This window comes from Pistacia vera, unplaced genomic scaffold (genome assembly GCF_008641045.1).
Source record: "Pistacia vera cultivar Batoury unplaced genomic scaffold, PisVer_v2 Contig484, whole genome shotgun sequence".
Taxonomy (NCBI): Eukaryota; Viridiplantae; Streptophyta; class Magnoliopsida; order Sapindales; family Anacardiaceae; genus Pistacia; species Pistacia vera.
Genome location: NW_022196317.1, coordinates 158,612 through 173,553, shown reverse-complemented (window position 1 = coordinate 173,553; position 14,942 = coordinate 158,612).

Sequence of the window (14,942 nt, the reverse complement as noted above, 5' to 3'; positions counted from 1 at the left end):
CTTTTCTGTCTCATAAAACTTATCAAAATACACCCAAACGTCTGATATATGCCTGTCATCAGTTTCAACTGCAGTTATGACCCATTTTTGCTTGAGACGGAGTTGGACAAGGATGATATTACGAGGACGACTTCTAGAACCACTAAGTTGTAGCGCATGGGAAGGAAGGGGGATATTTAAGGTGTATCGGATTCTGAGGATGGAAAGCGAGACTATTTGAATTTGCTGCATTTACGTTAGTAAATTCGGGGACTAGGATAATTTCCTTCATCATCGAAATTGATGGGTGAAAATATCTATCCATTCTAGTTCAAAAAAAAAAAAAAAAAAATTTGGATGTAAGAATGAATAATTAAGAAGGAGAATTGGAGTTTGGAAATGAATTGAAAATTGCAAAAACTAATAAAAATTAAAATGACAGCAAATTGACAACAAAGGAATAATTGAGAATTTCAATAGAGAGAATGAGAGAATTTGGAATGTGAGGAAATGAGATTTAGGCCCTATTTATAGAAAAAATGGGAAAAGAAAATGACCAAAAGACCACTCTAACTGCTATAAAACGACTATATTTCAAGGTAAATGGGTTTGCAAAAAAAAAATTAATTATTTTTTTTTATTTTTTTTGTCCAAGCCACTGGGTAAAACCCCCAACCTGGCGGGTTGGATGGGTTTAAAATAAATAATATATATATATATATATATATATATATATTATATATATATATATATATATATATATATATATTATATATATTTAATATATATATATATATATATCTTATATTATATATATATATATATATATATAACCCGTCGGGTTGCTGGGTTGGCCTATGATGGACCAACCCGCCCGACAGGGTATACGCGGGCTGGGTTAGGGTTGACCTGCCTAACCCGGCCCATTTGTTCTACCTTTACATTCAACCAATTAAAAGAGAGACTAGCGTTTATTATTTGTGGATAAAAAGACTTAAAACACCGTTTGACAATTATATTAAACGGTTTTATGTTAATTTAAAGGTGCGAATTTGGAATTTATGAAACCATGGGTGGAAAGTTGTAGATTCGCTAAACCTTGGGTGGGTAGATGTCGTTTACTCTTATTTCTTTAATAAAATTTTGGATGAGAGATAGGGCAATTGTGTAATGTAATGATAGATTTGCATTAATTTTATAACTAAGTATGGTTGCACCTGGTTATAAACAAAAGAAAAATAAATACTTTTCTATAATCATTTTATTTGATGAGTATACTGATAATATGATATATTCTATCTCATTGGAGTTTTTTTTTAATATAGATATGAGTCCGACATGTCTAAAATATACTACATCAATACTAATACTAGAGAGTAACATAAAAGACAGTAACATAGTAATATAAGATTGTAACCAAATGCTTTTAATTTGTTTCATTATATTCATGAACTTAAATTGAAACCCTTCTAACTTTTCAAGTTGAATTGAACCAACAATCTAAATTAGGCCAAACGACTTACACCTATCCAAAGTTAGCCATAAAGACAAACTGGTACCCAAAAGGTTTGGAAATGACAAACAAATACTTTCCGTCATATTCTGTTAAGGATTTCCGTCTGCTAATGGACAATATAGTAATACCATCTAAATTTTTAAATCTCTTTCTTTGTATCCATTCTCTTCTATTCTTTTTTTTTTTTTTTTCCCTTCACTTCCTCCTCTCCTTTTTGTCTCTCTTTTCTTAGGGCATTTTATTAAAAGACCAAATCAAGTTCAAATTTAATTAAAAGGTCATGTAGTTTTAAAGTGTTAAGTAAATAGCCTTATTATTGATTAAGGTTAATTAAACATGATTAGTGGTTAATTAAGATCAATGAAGTATTATGTAATCTTTTAAAAATTATAATATGTCCCCAAAAAGCCGAAATTCTTGCAAACAAACCCAAACACATTCTTCTTCTTCCTCCCGCCATTAATGCACCTCTCCTGGTTGCTGTTTCTTCTAAGCTTTGTCTACATCTTCTTCTTCCTCTCCATCTTCTTCTTCGTCTACATCTTCTTCTTCCTTCACCATTAACATCTTCTCCGTCAAAGATCCCCCTCCTCCTCCTCCTGACATTTCGTCCAGGTTTGTGGATCTCCTCTTTGCATTTTAAATTTTGATTTACAAAAATTTAATGATGGATTAGGTTTGGGTTATGATTTTAATTTAGTTGTTTAGGTTGTTGGGTTGTGTTTGATGTAATGCAAGTTCAAAGGAGTGAAATTTGTTGAATATTTTCTTGCATTGTGGGTAGCTGAGGGTGGTAGCACCGATTGTAGGTGGAGATGACTGAAAATGTGTTATGGATCGCTTAAGTGATCTTGTGTATTGCTTAAGTGATATGGTATGTCTGGTTTAATGCAGTAGATGGTAGATCGTTTAAGCAATCAGGTTTATGGTAGAAGATCGCTTAAGCAATCTACTATAAGTTTGGTATATGGCAGCATATCACTTAAACGAAGCGATCAGGCTAATTTATACCAGATTGCTTAAGCGATATACTTGATCGCTTAAGTGATCCAGTAGGCGATATACCAAATCGCTTAAGCGATACACCACATCGCTTAAGCGACTTTGGAGATGCTTTTTAAAATTTGTCAACCCTTAATATATAGATTAATAATTTTTGTTTTCTTGCATTATTGGTACTTGACTATTATTAAACATGAGACAAGTGGTTTTGAGTGTTGAATATTTTGGTGAGTGGGTGGAGGAAGAAAGTTGTTGGAAGTGGATTGGGAAGAGCAAACAAGTTAAAGCAATTGTTGTGAGTACAAAAGTTAGTTTTAATGAGTTGATTGAAGAAATCATTAGAAGAGGTGGGTTGAGTTGTTTACGTAGTGATATAGTTGTGAAGTATGTTTTAAGCAAAGGTCTTTGAAATTTTAAGGTACCCCCTGTTGTATTAATGTCTGATGAAGATGTGAAGTTATTTATGCCTGATGTGGGCGATAATGGTTCGAGGCCGATTTTAACAGTTTCAGTTGTGGATAAAGCTTTGGAAGTTAGTTCAAGAGTAAGTGGTGATTTGAGGGGGGAGAATGCTGGTTTTAATTTTAACTACGAGGGCATTGATTTCTTTGTTGAAAATCAAGGGTAGACGGTGATTTGGGTGGTGAGGAGGACACTGTAAAAGAAGTTGTTCGTGTGGGGCAGAATGAAAATGTGGACGAGGAGGACCACGTACATGTTCCCGCAGATGTAAAGAATCCTATAAATACAGATTATACAAAAGGTGTAGTTTGTAAGGAAAAGAACACTATGGTCGTCTATACAGGTTCAGAGGTGGTAATTGCGAGTAGTAGTAAATCAGCTCACGTTTTTACTGATGGATTGGACTTGCGCGTATGTTATTTATTTGAAAACAATGAGGAAGTGGTGAGGAAGCTAAAACTTGTTGCCGTAAGAGGTAATTTTGAGTTCATCACAAAAAAATCTAATTCATCGATAGTGACGGTTGTATGTCATGACCGAAAGTGCAAGTGGCAGGTTTATTGTAGAAGGTTGGCGAAGTCCAAAAAATTTATTGTTAGCACATATACCCGTGAGCACACATGTGGGTTGGGACATATTTTAAGCAAGCATCGACAAGCCTCCACTGATGTTATTGGACAATTTATCAAAAGTCAGTTTGTTGAAGGGAAAGGTCCATCTTCTAAGGACATTCAAAGACTTGTGCGCACAGATTTGGGATATGATGTTAGTTACTGAAAATGCTGGAAAGGGAGACAACATGCACAAGATTTTGTAAGGGGCATGCCAGAGCACAAGTACGCAATATTAGAAAGGTACCATTATATGCTTGAGTTAACAAACCAAGGTAGTAAGACGACTTTGAAATAGGATAAGAATATGAGGTTTAAATATTTTTCTGTTGCTTACGGTGCTGCTATAAGGGGTTTTGTAAACATGAGAAAAATGTTGGCTGTTGATGATTACTTTTTTACAGGAAAGTATGGAAGTACATTGTTGGTGGCCACTGCACAGGACAGCAAGAATCACACATATCCCGTTGCATGGTGTGTGGTTGATTCTGAGAAAGGCAAGTCGTGGACTTGGTTTTTCTAGCAATTACTTACGATAGTGTCTAACAATGCATAGTTGTGCATAATATCCAATAGGCACAACTCTATAAAGAAGAGGATTGCCACTATTTACCCTCAAGCACATCACGGATTCTGTATGAGGCACCTTGGCGAGAACATAAAACAAAAGTTTAAGTGTGCTGGCCTCCTTCAGACATACTACATGATAGCAAAAACTTATTGAGTTGATGAGTTTGAGGAGCACTTGTGGCAAATCCAAATCAAGGATGCTAGAATTGTTAAGTATCTTGAGCATGATGTTGGTTTCGAGTGATGGAGTAAAGCTTACTTTCATGGAAGAAGGTTTGATGTCATTACCATGAACATAGCCGAGTCTATAAATTTGAAGTTGTTAATAGAAAAAGAGTTTCCAATTGTTGCCCTTTTTTATGCAATCCAGAGGATATTGTCACGATGATTCCATGAGCGTCGTACGGAGTCAGATAATTTTACCACAACCCTTGTTCCGTTAGCTGAAAAATTATTGCGAGAACGTATGGAACTGTCAAATGCACTGTTTGCCTATCCTCTCAATGATCAAGAGTTCACCGTGCGCGGCTATGGTTCGGATGCCCTAGTTAACCTTATTCGTAAAACTTGTAGCTGTATTGTGCTTGACATTCAATGTTTACCTTGTCCTCATGCACTAGCATCACAGAAACACCAACAAAAGCCGAATTTTGGTTCAAGAATTTACATGGAACTTTGATCCCCTCTCTATATGGCAAACCACTACATGCTAGCTTTTTCAGAAATGATATATTCAATTCCTCTAGAAGAGCAGTGGGTGGTGCCGCTAGAGTTGGTTGACATTATCATCGATCCGCCATTCAAGAAGACAGAAAAAGGGAGAAAAAGAGTTTAGCGTATTCCATCACCTTGTGAGGCTCCCCAAAGGATGAATAAGTGCTCTATTTGCAAGCAACCTGGCCACAAGAGAAGTAATTAATCATATGCAGACCTAAAAAATTAGGTTCAAATCGATCAGATGCAAGAAAGCAACAACCTTCCGTAAGATCTATAGATAAGATCAGGTATGGAAGTTGGACTTAGAGTTTGTAGTTTATGTGAAATACATTTCTTATTGGGTTGTCTTGAATTAGATCAACTGATGTTATTAGGCGTCAAGATGTTGATACTTAGGTTGTGGTGTTATGTATGCTTTGTGGCCAAGGCCAAGGTTGAATAATGTTGGAAGAGATGCTATAGAAGAAGACGAAGAGGCTACTGCTAATGCTGAAGGTGTGCTAGATAATTGTGGAGGATGGGAAAGTGGCTGAAGAGAATGATGAAGAGGTGGGATGGAGGCTGTCGGCGCTGCTTTTATTTTGGGTGTATATAGGATATTTATTTGTTGTATATAATGTTGTAATTTAAAGTAATTGACACATTTCAGATTTGTACAAAAGCAATTTAGTATTTCTTTCCCTCTTTTGAGTTTGAGTTTATTTAATATTCTTGTTAAATGGCATTAATGTGTTGATGCAATTAGGTTGTCAAATTCAGGAGAAAAGACGGAATTAATATGTGTTGGTGATTTTAGTTTGTCAAAATTCAGGAAAAAAGCTGGAAAAAATACGTGTTGCCCATGATCGTTTAAGCGACTATATATATCGCTTAAGTGATCAAGGGTTTTCTATACATGATCGCTTAAGCGAGACCGTAAATCGCTTAAGCGATCATGCACTTGGGATGATTTTGATTCTGCCTTAGACTTGATCACTTAAGCGATTGTAAATCGCTTAAGCGACCAAGACTAAAAGTGAAGAATCGCTTAAGTGATCATGCACCTGGGATGATCTTGATTCTGCCTTGAACTTGATCACTTAAGTGACCAAGGCTAAACGTGAAGAATTGCTTAAGCGATACATAAATCGCTTAAGCGATCATACATCTGGGATGATCTTGATTCTGCCTTGGACTTGATCACTTAAGTGATTGTAAATCACTTAAGCGACCAAGGCTAAAAGTGAAGAATCGCTTACGCGATACATAAATTACTTAAGCGATCGTGCATCGAGGATGATCTTGATTCTGCCTTGCACTTGATCGGTTAAGTGATCCTGAATCACTTAAGTGACCTAGGCTAAAAGTGAAGAATCACTTAAGCAATACATAAATCGCTTAAGCGCTTGTGCATCTAGGATGATCTTGATTCTGCCTTGGACTTGATCACTTAAGCAATCCTGAATCGCTTAATCGACTAAGGCTAAAAGTGAAGAATCGCTTAAACAAGAATTTAAATCGCTTAAGCGATCGTGCATCTGAGGTGACTTGATTCTACCTTAGACTTGATTGCTTAAGCGACTAAGGGTAAAAGTGAAGAGTCGCTTAAGTGATCTTGATTCTAGCTTGTACGTGATCGCTTAAGCGACTGTGAATTGCTTAAACGACTACGGCTAAATATATAGGATCACTTAAGCGATACCTGAAATTACTTAAGCGATCCAGTATATTCGGATGATCTTTATACTGCATTTGACAAGATTGCTTAAGTGATAACATACATCGCTTAAGCGAAATAATATATCGCTTAAGCGATCAAGACTAATTTACTTTGGTACTTTAAAAACATTAAAATTTGTATTATATAGAATCATTCTATACTTTAATATTTCTTTTCCACGTTTATCTACACACGTTAAAAAATTAGTTTAATTAAAATATAATTTAAAAAAAATGGATTAAGTGATATAAATAATCAAATCAGTTGATACAAAATAGATAATGGTCCACTAAACTAATCGTATAATCAAAATTCAAGCTTATTTCAATCTATTCCCCCATATTATACAAGATTTGACTGCATTTTGGTAAGTAAAAAAAGCACTATAATCATTCTCAGATACACTATCCATATTTGTGAAACGAGGTACGTTTCTACTAACGTGTCACACTAGTGCGCTATGACATTCATCCATATATCATACGGTTATAATCTTAATATGTGTTGATGGAATTATGTTGTAAATAATCCTTCTTAATTGGCCTTAATATGTGTTAATAACCGATGTTGTTTAACATTAACGTTAAAAATCATGTGATGTTGTGAACATCCGAAGTTAACATTAACGTCATTTAATATGGAGTTGACAACCTATTCCAAAAAAAAAAAAAAGGGATTGCTTAAGCGATCCAGTGTTTATAAGCTTTCGTCGTTGAAGTGATAATATAAGTCGCTTAAGCAATCTTGTGAAAGGCATAATAAAGATCATCTGAATATACTAGATCGCTTAAGCGATTTCAGGTCTCGCTTAAGCGATCTAGTATATTTAGCTTTAGTCGTTTCAGTGATCACGTACAAGCTAGAATCAAGATCACTTAAGCGATTCTTCACTTTTACCCTTGGTCGCTTAAATGATACATGATCGCTTAAGCAATCAAGTCCAAGGCAAAATGAAGTCACCCTAGGTGCACGATCGCTTAAGCGAATTAAGGTCTCTTGCTTAAATGATTCTTCACTTTTACACTTGGTCGCTTAAGCGATCAAGTCCAAGGCAGAATCAACATCATTTAAGCGATTCTTCACTTTTAGCCTTGGTTGATTAAGCGATTTACGATCGCTTAAGTGATCAAGTCTAAGGTAGAATCAAGATCATCCCAGATCCACGATCGCTTAAGTGATAAATCGCTTAAACGATTCTTCACTTTTAGCCTTGGTCGCTAATTCGATTTACGATCGCTTAAACGATCAAATCCAAGGCAGAATCAAGATTATCCCAGATGTACGATCGTTTAAGCGATTGATGATCACTTAAGCGATCAAGTCCAAGGCAGAATAAAGATCATCCTAGATGTACGATGTTAGAGTAGATGCCCTAGAGCCAATCAATTATTGTAGAATTGACTCTTTGTAATAATGTTCATTAATCAATAAAAGGCATTTTATTCTATATCGCGTAAATCATTATTATTGCAATATGTATTGATATATGTCCTTAGAATGGTAGAGCCGTGACGAGGGTATCAAGTGTTTCAAATCTTGATAGTGAGAACCCTATGAGCACATATGGTGGCCATTCTAGAAACGTCCGTAGCCCCAGTATTATTCTGAACTAAGGGCACAGATAATACGGTAAGGCTATCATAGTGTTGAACGACCCTGTCGAAAGACAGTGACTGATCTCACTTGTCAAGGTTGTTTGGTGACAACCTGGTGCAACACATGGGTGTTTGTTGTAGGCGATTACACCACAGCAAGTTCACTGGACTGACCCACCAGAGGATTCCATATGGATGGTAACCCCAGTGTCTATGGAACAAATCCTCTAACGAATGGTGGTGCATGTGATCCTTAGACTTGAGATCACCGGAGCGCCTTGTGCACCGATTGGTGTAGTTTGACACTAGCCTAACGCAGTTCTTTTCAGAGCTGTCAATACGGTGGTGATTGGCTGCATCAAGGAGTGTATCAAGACTATGGTGGATTGACAGAGGATTTATCACTCCCGGGTACGGGAGAAAGTTATCTCACGGCGCAATTCAGTATATGGCAATGACACTAAAACTGTGGCCACAGTGGGATTGAGTTGTTGCTCTATCCAGTTTATAATACGGGTCATTGGTCCAGAAACTGAATAAATAATATCGAGAGTAACCGAAGGTTGACACTATTTCTATGCCTTCGTCTCGTCGAGATAACGTATGATGAAAGGATCGAATTGCACGGTAACCATATCGTTGACAGGTAGCTACTTTGCTGAATCCGAATCTATCGGGTGGCCATGATGCCTTGCTAGGGGCCAATCTTGGTCTGTGTATTAGTGAGACGATTAATTGGTGTTAATCGCAATACTATACACTGCCGATATGATGAGGAGCCTAAGGGTCACACACATAGAAGACAATTTAAGATGCAAGAAGAAAGAAGGGCGTTTTCGTCTTTTAAGGCGAAAGGGTATTTTGGTAATTTCACAGTGCAATTAAATTTGCTGAGGTCGTAGCCTTTATTTAATTTGTTAGAAAAATTAAATAAGTGAAATTACGTTTAAATGTGTGTTCGCACATATTTAAATATATTATCATTATTGTTAAATGTTAATATATATTTAAATATATATATTAATTGATTTTAATTGAGATAATGATGGAAATTAAAATAAATCAAATTGGGAGTGTTTGGCAACATGGGGCGTTTGGGTTGGAGCCCAAGCCTATTCCGTATGGGATTAGGGCAAATTATTTTTAAGTATAAAAGGAAAAGTGTGTGTGATTTTAATAAAGAGTTTTTTTTGTAAAACCAAAATACACACAGCAGCCCTTTTGCTTCTCCCACGGCAGTAACATCTTAAGCCTAAAAATCAATTCAATTGATTTTTCTTTTCTTCTTAATCTTGAAGCCAAAGAGGATCTAGCAAATCCCTCTTTGGTTCTTTTGAGATTGTCTTCGTGTGGACTACGCAGGTTCGATCCTACACTTGGATCGGTAGCAAAACGTTCGACGACAAATTTGGAGGAGCCTTCAACGTGCGTTTGTTTCTCTTAACTCATGTTGTATATTTATGCAGATTTTATTTAATATAAATTGTTAAAATCATACCCTTGATCTTGGCTCATGTAAACGATCCTGTTATATTATTTTTTTGTTTCCGCTGCGTATACGGGACCGTTTACTAACATACGATCACTTAAGCGATTTATGTATCGCTTAAGCGATTCTTCACGTTTAGCCTTGGTCGCTTAACGATTTACGATTGCTTAAGTGATTAAATCCAAGGCAAAATCAAGATCATCCCAGATAGACGATCGCTTAAGCGATTTAGGGTCTCACTTAAGCGATTCTTCACTTTTAGCCTTGGTTGCTTAAGCAATTTACGATCGCTTAAGCGATTAAGTCCAAGGCAGAATCAAAATCATCCCAGGTGCACGATCGCTTAAGTGATTTACGGTCTCGCTTAGTGATTCTTCATTTTTAGCCTTGGTCGCTTAAGCGATTTATAATCACTTAAGCAATCAAGTTCAAGGCAGAATCAAGATCATCCCAAGTGCACGATCGCTTAAGCTATTTACGGTCTCGTTTAGCGATTCTTCACTTTTAGCCCTGGTCACTTAAGCAATTTACGATCACTTAAGCAATCAAATCCAAGGCAGAATCAAGATTATCCCAGGTACACGATCGCTTAAGCGATTTACGATCTCGCTTAAGCGATCATGTATAGAAAACCCTTGATCGCTTAAGCGATATATATAGTCGCTTAAGTGATCATGGACATCACGTATTTTTTTCAGTTTTTCTCCTGAATTTTGACAAACTAAAATCACTAACAAATATTAATTTCATCTTTTCTCCTGAATTTGACAACCTAATTACATCACACATTAATGTCATTTAACAATAATACTAAATAAACTCAAACTCAAAAGAGGAAAAAAAATACTAAATTGCTTTTGTACAAATCTGAAGTGTGTCAATTACATTAAATTACAACATTATATACAACAAATAAATGTCCTATATACACCCAAAATACAAGCAGCGCCGACAGCCTCCATCCTTCCTCTTCATCATTCTCTTCAGCCACTTCCCCATTCTCCACAATTATCCAGCACACCTTCAGCATCAGTAGCCTCTTTGCCTTCTTCTACAACACCCCTTCCAACATTATCCAGCCTTGGCCTTGGCCACAAAACATACACAACACCACAACCCAAGTATCAATAACCTGACGCCTAATAACACCAGCTGATCCAATTCAAGACAATCCAATTATTCAAGACAACACAATAAGAAATGCATTTCACATAAATTACAAAACTCTAAGTCCAACTTTTATACCTTTTGATGGCAACATCAATAATGACTTGGATTGTGTTTTGGTCAGCCAAAAGGGATCCATATGCCCATGGAAGCAGTCAACAGCCAACCGCTCTCAAAAGTTGCTCATTGTTTCATCATTCAACCTGTCCATTGGGGTGTTAGTCATGTTGAACTCTATAAATTTTAGTGCATATGCCCGACAATCAGCACTACAATAGGAGAAAGACATTAGTATTAGAATCAACTTATAGAACAATTGTATTATGTAAGTTTTATACAAAATTTACCTTGAGTAATTTATCGGGACGAGAAGACACTTGAGTGGCCATTTTCCCATCAGTAGTTCATCACTTAAGTGTTGAAACATCCCGTTGTTGCGCAACAGCCACGGGAACAATATACACAGCGGCTGCAACTCTGTCTCCAGTTGCCTTTCTCGACAAATACTCAGGTTGCAATCAAGAATTTGTAGCAAGCCCTCCTCTAGTACCCAAATGACGACTATCCAATGCATATCATTGATGTTCATGATGCAATATACTCTTTTAACGTTTGCCCAACTGTTGCCATATTTGGTCTTTCCCTCGTACATACTGCATCATCCTCTCACCAAACTGAAAATCACAAAGACACCGTTAAAGCCATATGTGGCCAATCTTTTCCGCTTACCTCCCCTTGTTGCACCTCCACCATTGGTCTTTTTTATTAAAGTGTCATATGTAGTTACTAGCCTTTGGCCAAAGGCCACATCAATGATGGCACGGTGCTAATACAAAATATAACCATTACTGCTCTGTCGTAGCCTCATAAGTGACAATACCTCATCAATATGCTGCATCAAATAAAAACAACATGATAAGTATACAATACCTCGTGGAAAAAAAAGAAAAAATAACTCACCGAGTCATTGAGTCACCTGCCCATTGTTAACATATTTTCAAAGCACTCCCGGGATAATCCTCGATATTGCACTTCACATGCCCATCACTTCCAAAATCATTGTAATGGGCATAAAAGAGTTTTTTCTTTTTCTCATCTATTGGCCTATACAAATCGACCTTTAACTCCTCCATTTTCACTTGCCCACTTCCTCCTCTTTCCTTCTCACCCTCCTCCATTTTCACTTCCCTAATTCCATTGCGTCCTGTCTCACCCTCTTTTATTTTCACTTCCACACTTCCTTCGCATCCCGCCTCACCCTCCTCCATTTTCACTTCCCCACTTCTTCCGCTTTCCTCCTTACCTTCCTCCATTGGGTGGAGGCATAAAAACCTCTTCATCCTCCTCCTACTCCTCCCTCCCGTCGATTTGAGCTTTATCATCCTCAGCCTCAACAACATTCTCAAGCCGTATCCCTGCAGCTACTGTTAGTGATGCCCTAAGAGCCAATCATGTTGTCAGTTTCAGGGCATTATATCTTGTAAATACTCTTTTGAGAATGGAAGAAAGAGTTATGATTTCACATGTTGTTTACTGCTTCATTTGTATTATTTATAATGCATGTGAAATGTCTGGATGATACGGATCTTTAGAAGATTAAATCATCGAAGCATTCCTTACGTAAGTAATGTTAATTGGGCAATAATATTGCATAGTGGGCATGCTGAATGCCTCCATTGAATATCATGTGATGATATTAGTGTGGATGATTATAACAGGTATATCACTAGGGCATTGGCATGGATAAAAGGTTGGTGAACTGTTTATCGAATATGACCAATTACAATGAATCACATGGACATTTAGAATGTGGTCAATGATAAATCATAAGATCGTACTAGTGTACCACTGATCCTTAGACTTGAGACATCACAGTTGGACTCGACATAGGATGCATATGATTCATATGGTGTATACACACGAGACTAGTCATGTTTTTGTGTAAGAAACATGTTTGGTCATATATTATTCATGTGCAAGGACAAGTGGTGGTCAAGATGGGATTTGTTGACTCGAAATAGTTTGGTCCCAAGTTCTCAAACGAATGTCAATAAACATTAGAAAAAGAAAATATCTGGCCAGAGTACAAAATAGTCATATGAAAAGGAGTTTCATGATGACACGTTCCATTGTATTGATTGACAATTCGGATAAAGATTAAGTTAAGGGTTTTAACATACCATGAACCTATACTTAATCGGGATTAGACGATGGAGGGATTTTACTGCATAAAACATACGATCGGGGAAAATGTTCATTTGAGTTTAACTTCATTGTGGCTTAGGGGTTATGAAGCATTGCTAGATAACTACCATGATCGGTGGGAATTTCGATCATAAAGAGTTATGACGAAACATATTGGATTGTGATATTGGGCCATCAACTAGGTTACAGTGAACCTAAGTGGTCACACTTAAAAACCAAATATGAGAAGAGAGAGTAATACATATCATTAAAGGTTAACGATGTTCAGATGTAAACATGTGCATCAGAATTTATGTATTGGTGAGAAATGATTACTCATGGAAGCTAGCACTTACCAAGGGTAATAAGGTAATTTGGTCATTATTGGATTAGATTCAATGATGGACTAAAGTATATTATTGAATTGGATTCAATAATGGGTTAAATATTAAAGGATTATTTTATATGCTTTGATTATAAATTTGTTTAAATCAAGGATTTAATATTAAAGAGTTAATATTAAATTGAAATTGTTTCAAGGACTTAGGATCAATAATGATTTAATATTAAAGAGTTAATATTAAATTGAAATTATTTCAAGGACTTGAAAATAATATTGAATTTGTATTAAGTATTAATATGGGATTCATATTAATTCAAGGACTTGAGAACAATTTCAAATTATAGCAAAATGGTCCTTGTATATAAATAAGTGATATTCCCAAATTTAATCTAATTTTCATTTGGATTGAAAATCTCTCTCTCTGAAGCTCTCATGGCCGGCTCTCTTTTCTTCATCTTGCATCAAATTTGTTGAAGATCTTGAACTCCTTTTCAAGTTACAAGAGTTGTAAAGCATAAAAGGTAACAATTTCACCCTTTTAGTTTCAATAATATGTCATATGACCTTATACTATGTTTTACACTAATTTTACCCCTTTCTAAGCATGATTCTTACAGTTGCACTTACATGCGTGACCCTAGGTCCTGCATTAGCAGTATATCCCTTTATCTGCTACATCGTCTAGTGCTCTGAATGATAGCATACTCCCTTCCACTTCACCCCTAGTAGGGTGAGGAAGGGACGGATGACTCCTTGCAGTAAGAAAAAAATCAATCAAATTAAACCACATTTAAAAACGAGTGCATATTCAAAGATTAATCTTTTAATCTTACCCGAGCCGCTTGAATTTCCATTTCTATTTATCGTAATCTCATGGGTCCACTTCTCGATGTCCAAACATCCTAGAAAATTGCGGGGCTCACTCCCCCCCCACCCCCCTCCCCCCCCCCCTCCCCGCCTTAGCTAATAGGGACGACCTCATACATCCAAGCCACATTGTAAAAAAAAAAAAAAAATAGTCCATATCATAATTAAAACACATATAATACAAAAAATATAACAAAAAACTATTAATATTTACCTGCATCGCCTATTGGGAAGCCAAACAAATTGTACGTGCTCGGTCTATCCTTCTCGATAGCTTGGCGATGTTTTATCACCATGTCTTTTCCATGTAGGGAGTCGATGGTTAGCTGAAATGATACCCGTCCCCACGGATAAGCATTAAAGAAGTCCATGTTGCTTGCAAACTTCACCCAATTCATATTAACGGCTTTTGTTGAGTTAGAAACCATTAGGATCGAATGCACAAACCATACCAGACACATCTTGAACTTCTCTGAAGAGGTATACCCACATTCTCCTAACCTCTCCTCTAAATCGCGTCCCGTAATAGACGCCTTCCCCCCAAAAACCTTTTTAGCCAAGTTATTGCCCTACTCTTCGTTATTCTCTCTTGCTCTTTCACATCTGAAAATGCCCCACATCTTAAGCCTATCATCAAAGCATATTCCATCATCCCAAAACGTAGTGGCTTCCCATCCACCACAAACCACATTTCATTTTTTTTTATTTGGCTTTTAACTAAGTGCAACAACATATAATGCA